A 7,039-nucleotide genomic window follows, 5' to 3' on the forward strand; every position below is an offset into this window, starting at 1 on the left:
ATTTTATATTATAAACATGCCTTTTTATATTTTTTTATTTTACTATGTTATTTTTACATTTACAATCTATATGATAAGATAACTTATAACTGACCTTTAGTGTTGTAGAAATGTTTAAACTATAACCATTTTATAGTGACGGAAAAAGGAACTGTCTGTGTACAAAGTATTCACTGATTTTAAGCAACACCACACTATTAATCACAAAGTAGTTTAAACTATTTAGTACATAACATTATGACACTTTAATGTAGTCCATTAACATAATGACCTGCTTATTTAGAGAATAACAGCCACTGGAAAAGTGAACAATGAAAAGTGTTTCCTATTTCCTGTCTAGTCTGATTCATATAACGGAACACAAGGTGTCAGTAGTGTTCAATAATACGTCTGTCAAGACTACTGTATTGTCTATTCTGAGACTCTCTTCCTATAAGCTACTTGTATAATATAGTTTTATACTATATACAGGGTTCAGTTAAAAACAAATGCCCTCCAAAAAATGTATTTTCGCATTAAAATCTTCAGCAGAATCGGTGAGAAAAATAAACCACAAGATAAGTGTTATATCAGGGTGTTAAATGTCAAACTAACTTTTACCACACTTTTGGAAGTTTACTTCTACTTACTATATCCGTTCCCTCCTGCACCCCCTCATTAACTTGTCCACAATATGGAGCTCAATTGTATTCGCAGGAGTGCTGCTGCAGATCTCCATTGTGTGATTATAGAGGCAAACCCTCAGGTGGCCCATCAGGTCTTTAGACTTCGCTGCGATACCTTTCACTTTCTGGAGGTCTAAATGGGCTTCTGGCTGTTTCACTCCCACAATAGAATGACTGGAGACAGGTCACGTGACCGCCTGTGAGTCAGACCAAGACAAAGGATAACCGCAGGGAAGCCAAATGCATTGAAAAAAAAAAGTGCTTTTCTTTACCCGGTTCCGAGACAGCAGCTGGTCCAGTAGTGAGTCCGTTTCACCCAGTGCTCGGTGATCCATTGTGCTTATCTTTAACGTGGCCCACGGACACGGTAATCTGCAATGTATTTTTCCATTCCTTTCATGTCTTTAAGCTTTAAGACATGAATGACAATTAGGTCTAATAAAACTTTGTATGCTAGGGCGCAGCGAATGTCAAAATGTGCAAAGATATCAGAAGTAAAGACTAATAATAATCCCCTAAAGCAGCATAAATTAACCACTTTTAAGTCTCACCCCTTTCGACTTTGATCCCATTTTAATTAAATGCACGTGCATGTTTAAGGTGCTGTATGTAACTTTTTCACTCTACTAAAGCATAAACATACCATGATATGTTGAGGAAACATGCTAAGTTCACATACTTGTTTCTCTGAAAAACACTTCTACAGCCAGTTATTTTACTTTGAACTGTGTGTTTCCAGGCTGGAATGTTTGATTTTGTTTTGGCCTGTGATACTGCACGTTGCCAATAGGCCTATATCACGAAAAAATTGAAGACCGGAAGTACGTCTTTTAGTAGGGTTACGGCTCTTCTGGTTAGCTCTTTACAATGGCGGAGTCCGATAGATACCGCTGGACCAAATCTCTCCGCAACCTGCCTGAAGTCACATATGACGATGTGGTTCGGATGGTAAATGAAAACTCTCAAGTGGAAAAGCGTGAAAGCTGAGTTATGGCTGTCTACGTCCTGACGCAGAGCAACCCGGTACACTACAACAACAGCGCGGCCGTTCGCCAGTTAGGTAAACGTTTCTATGGTAACAGCGAGTTGGACCAATCAGCAGACGTTGCTGCTACGCTTAGGATTGTGGGTAGTGTAGTTCTTTTTTCATAAGATCGCGGATAAAACATGTTTTTCTTAAAACAAGGTTGATTTCATACGAACTTATAGCTTCTACAGGAGCAAAAACCTTCGTTTCACAAACTTATAGCTCCTGGTCAGTCTACCTCGGATGGTTTAGACATTATGGCTGATAATCTAAATCCTTATGGAGAAATACTGTTGACCGGAAGTTCTGAATCCCTACTCCGCGTTCCGGAAGCAGGAAGTGTGACATAGGCCTATTTACCAATTTTCATTGTCAATCGCACTCGTTCCTGTTGCGTGTGCTCAAACTGGCAACCCGTGTGAGAATCGTCCAGTCTGAGGAGCACGTGGCGGGAGAAACGACGATCTCCGATATTTTGAATTGGACTGCAGTACCTTTTTCGACCACTAGTAGTCATTCTTACAGACGGCACCTTTAATTACTCAAAACACAGCGCGCCTAGTCAAGCAGATGCAAAATTGTAAATGTAATTTATTTTGAATGCATGTTTTTATTTGCTACAGAATTCTAAAACTATAAAGTATAAAATGATCTGCTCATTATTTGTGCGACTAATAGCCTATAAGTAGTAAGCATGGCTTTGTGTTGTTTTACACAGAAATTCATTCTGCTCAGGTTTTGTAATGAAGCCGGTTGAGTGTTTAAACACTTTGAAATATCATCACCTATCATCATCTCATTTCGAAGATTTTATGAAGCAGAAATTGATGATGAAGCAAAAACAGGCAGCATCTTATCTGATAACTTCAGCCGTTCGACTTAATTTTGCATATCCAAAGCGCGCCAAAACCCCACAAATGTTGTCTTCCTCTGCTATAGATTAAGGTTAAAGTCACCATGAAATCAAAATTGAGAAATCAAAACTTAATTAATCTTTAATCAAAATAGCTTCCCCTCCCACTTGCAGTGACATCTCTTCTCTGATGATGTGTTTACTGGCGCGAGGGCGGGACAACCTGCCACTCACATGAGATCGACCAATAGCAAACCATCCAATCAATTCCACATGGAAAAAGTCAAGTCCTGCCCTACATTTTGTCTTGTTTGAGAAGCCGTTTCACTCGGATATAGGCCTACATCAAAATAGGGAAGAAAAGCCTATCGCAACTTACATTTCATGCTGGCTTTAAGCAAAGTTCAGTGTGTAGGCTATTTATCACGCAGAATGGGAAATGGAGATGGCAGAAACTGTCACTTCAGTGGAGCAATGCTGTGGGATGGAGAAACCAGGGCAGATGGCTAACCCTCAAGTGAGAAGATCTAATTCAAAACTTACATTTCAGTACACAAATGAAAGTGTGTGCGGAAGCCCTTCAGCAGCACTCAAAAAAGTTATGTGATGATTCTGAGCAGCAGACTTGCACTATTTCCTTAGTGCTAAATGATGCATCTTGCAGCTTCATCACACCTCCGCTCATGGTGTAGATGTGTTTGGTTCTTCAGTGCCTCTGATGCAGCCGTCATGTTTCATCTGCACACTCTGCTAAATTGTTTTGCAGAGGCTCTACACATATTAGCGTTTAGCATGTCCAACTTTCCTCAAAAAAATGAAGAGTTAGAGACATCTGGGCAGAGAATCAGTTTGATTCCATTTCATAAGTTCTAGAAGAGCTCCTTTAATTCCATTGCGATTAATTCATCCATTTTGCTTTCATATGAAATAAAGTGTAAATTCTACAGGGCCGTGTTTCAGATTTATCGATTTTGAGGAATTGAGCTGTTGCATACGTTTTTGATTCACTAATAAAATGGGTCATAAGAGTCAAGCCATTTGTTTCTGGAATGGGCCTATGGCTCTGTTTACACCTGGTATTAAGATGTGTCTCTTTTGTCCACTTATAACCACTTCTGTCCTGATTTTTTCGAGGGGAGGGTCTTTTTCAGACCTTTTTTTTCTCAGATCTTTCGGTCAAGCTTTTAATGTTGTTTATATGTCTATGTGGTGTTTTAAATATGCTTTAAGTCACACCATGTGCAAATTCATAAGTCAACACCATTGCTGAGTATTTTCTCCTTAAAACTGCGGTGAAGATAAGGACAGCCTCAAATATGTGGTTTGAAATCGCCTGTTTCTGACGTCACAAACTACCGTGTAACCAATCACGTCAATTTGCATATTCATACACTGTTAGCAATTGATGTAATTTTTACAATAAATTTTACAACAACATGTTGTATTCATGTTTTTATTGTAAATGCAAATGCATGATGGGAAATTTATGGACAGTCCTGTAATTTTATTGTAACTACACTGTAGAAGCATTATTTTACAGCCACCGCATAGCATTGTGGGATCGTTGCTGTTTGAATTTTGAAATTGCGCGGCCAACGGTACATGAGAATCAAACATTTTTGGAAGAACACATCTCAGGTATGAAACGTTAACACGAAATCTATTTTATAAGTATATGGATATATTAATACCGTTTATATGAGTAAGTGCTGTTGATTGTTTCGTTTGGTATATTTCAGTGACATTAGCTTCAGTGACGTTCGCCCCGAGTCGACTAAAAACAACCTGAACTGACCGCAGTGAAGTGGCGTCTTCTTTCTCAATCCATACGGAAAAGGAACCACATGCAGGTGCAAGGTACGAGATATTCACAATTTTTCGTTTGGTATATTTCAGTGACATTATCTTAGATCCATATAACGTTAGATCCCTAAGTTATAACGTTAGCTCAACTCGCCCAGACTCGACTCGCTCACTCCCGGTATAAACAACCTGTACTGACCCCGGTGAAGTGGCGGCGTCTTACTCAATCCATAAGGAAAAAGGTAAGTTACCACATCAGGTACAAGACACTAGATATTCACAATGGAAAAACAAACATGGTGAGTAGAATTGAGTCGAGCTGAGCTTGTAACGTAAAAACCACCACAATGACGATAGCTCAAATAACGTTATCCCAGACTGGAAAAATAAGCATTAACGTTAGCCCGGTAAGCTTCCTTAGCTCAGGTTATTATTATTATTGATTGTGTGCTACCGGACAGGCTGTTGTAATGTTATTAGGACTTCTGTTTTGCTGTCTTGTAATCGGTGGTCTTGAAATCGTGGTTTGCACACTAGCATAAATGTAGCTTGTAGATTTTACGGTCACTGAATAACGTTACTTACAGAATTAAATGAAGGTATCTTCTTCATTTAATTCTGTAAGTTAGCTATAACTGTGATAAAAGCTGAATATAGCATCTGGTATGTTCAGATGTTAACTTTACTTTGTGCTTGGCCAACCAGGGTGAAAGAGCAGTCATGTAATCTGTCTTTATCTAAAATAAACCTCGCGTGCGCAACTTAAACCAACCAGCATCGTCATTAAATATTTTTTCGGAGCCTGGGTTCTGTTGAAAGGCTTTCACTGCTCTCTTTGTCTTCAGAAAAGGCAGCAAATTATCAGGAGTATTAAAATCAAGTTAACCATTTTGTTTGTCTCAAATTATATGTGGCTGCCTGGCAGACTGTATGGAATATTAAAATAATAATATAGATAATAATAGATTTGTAATTGGTATTTGTTGTGTAATTGGTAATACATTTGGTAATGTTTACATTTTTTATTCCCTAGCCCTCTGCCACAGCTGCTGATATCCAGAGTGAGACCCTACCAAGCACTCCTTGCTTAATTGTACAAGGTATATTCTTCCCTTATTTTGTTATTTTGTTAAAAGGGTAGTTCACTTTTAAATGAAAATTACCCCATGATTTACTTGCCTTCAAGCCATTCTTTCAGACAAATACAATCTGAGTTATAAAAAAAAAACTTGAAGTTTGAAGCTCAAAAAAGTGCATCTATCCATCATAAAAGTGCTCCATGCGGCTCTGAGGGGTTAAAATAGGCCTCCTGAAGCGAAGAGTTTGTGTAAGAAAAATATCCATATTTAGCACGTTACAAAGTAAAATTCTAGCTTACGGCCGAACGGCCATACGCAGTCTACTTGCATTTAAAGTTCAACTTACGCAACTCACAACGTCAGAAGTAGCGTCATGGCGTAGTGTAAATATCAGCAGTACGCTGCATTACGTACGCATAAGTTGCGCTTTAGAGTAAAATCTGTAAAATCTCGGGTGTTAGAATCACGGTTTAGAGATCTTTCTATTTGTAAACAATGCTCATGAATTTAGACCTGAATCCCTTCCGCATCTAATAGTCTGCTCGTTTGGGAAATGGCTGAGATAATTATGAAAGTAAATTGAATGAAAATAATAATTAAAAAATATACAGGCCTATATAAAATAGGAAATCAGATTTTACCGTTGCAAAGCTTTTAAAGGGATATGCATCACGGTTTCAGTCCAATTTCTATCCGATCCACATCACTCCAACGGGTGCACTCACATCACAGACCCTTGCATCGATCATGCCAAGCCACAGACACATACACACAGACACACACATACTCATATAGCCTACAATGACTCTCAGTATCACACACAAGCACTCATTCATTCATAAAGATCCCTTAATGTTTCATGTCATGGTTATGACCATGTCATATCAGTCTTAAATGTTACCTGATAAGTGTGTTTTTCCCCCTGTTTTCAGAGCCTTTTGCGGCATAAATCCCCAGACGGGCAGCAAGGCAGAGAAAAAACGAGGGCTGAACGCACCAGTTTGCACACTTTTGAGGAAACTGCTGGATTTTGCTGGCAGGGGACATTATGGGACACTAGTGGGCAGGGGACATTAATATATTTGACAACTCATGTTCAACCAGTTTGGTACAGTAATAGATTGCTTGTTTGTGCATTGTGCACTCTGTTTTCTCATCAGTTTTAAGAGAAAATAAAAATATATTAAAATAAATATTAAGTGTTTTGTTTTTCTTTGCAGAAGTCTGAAAGAGGACATTTATCCAAGTTACAACATTTAATTGTAATATTTACAATATTCTGTCCTGTGAAATTACAGGAAATCCCTAAAATTACAGGAAATTCCTGGCTACTGAGTTGCCGTAAATATAAAATTTTGCTGTAATATTTACAGTATTCTATCCTGTGAAATTACAGGAAAAGTACAGTACCTTGTTGTAGTTATTTTACAATAACAGTCCTGTATACCGTTTACAGTCAATTTACGGCAACTATTAGCCAGGAATTTCCTGTAAAATTACAAGAAATTTCTAACAGTGTAGAACCATGTATACTAAATGAGGCAATGGTGTAGTTACATTCAAGTTATTTTAAGGCATAAAGAATTTTTTTTCAAGGAAAAATAGTTTAAAT

Source organism: Scardinius erythrophthalmus (assembly GCF_964197995.2).
Source record: "Scardinius erythrophthalmus genome assembly, chromosome: 23".
Lineage (NCBI taxonomy): Eukaryota > Metazoa > Chordata > Actinopteri > Cypriniformes > Leuciscidae > Scardinius > Scardinius erythrophthalmus.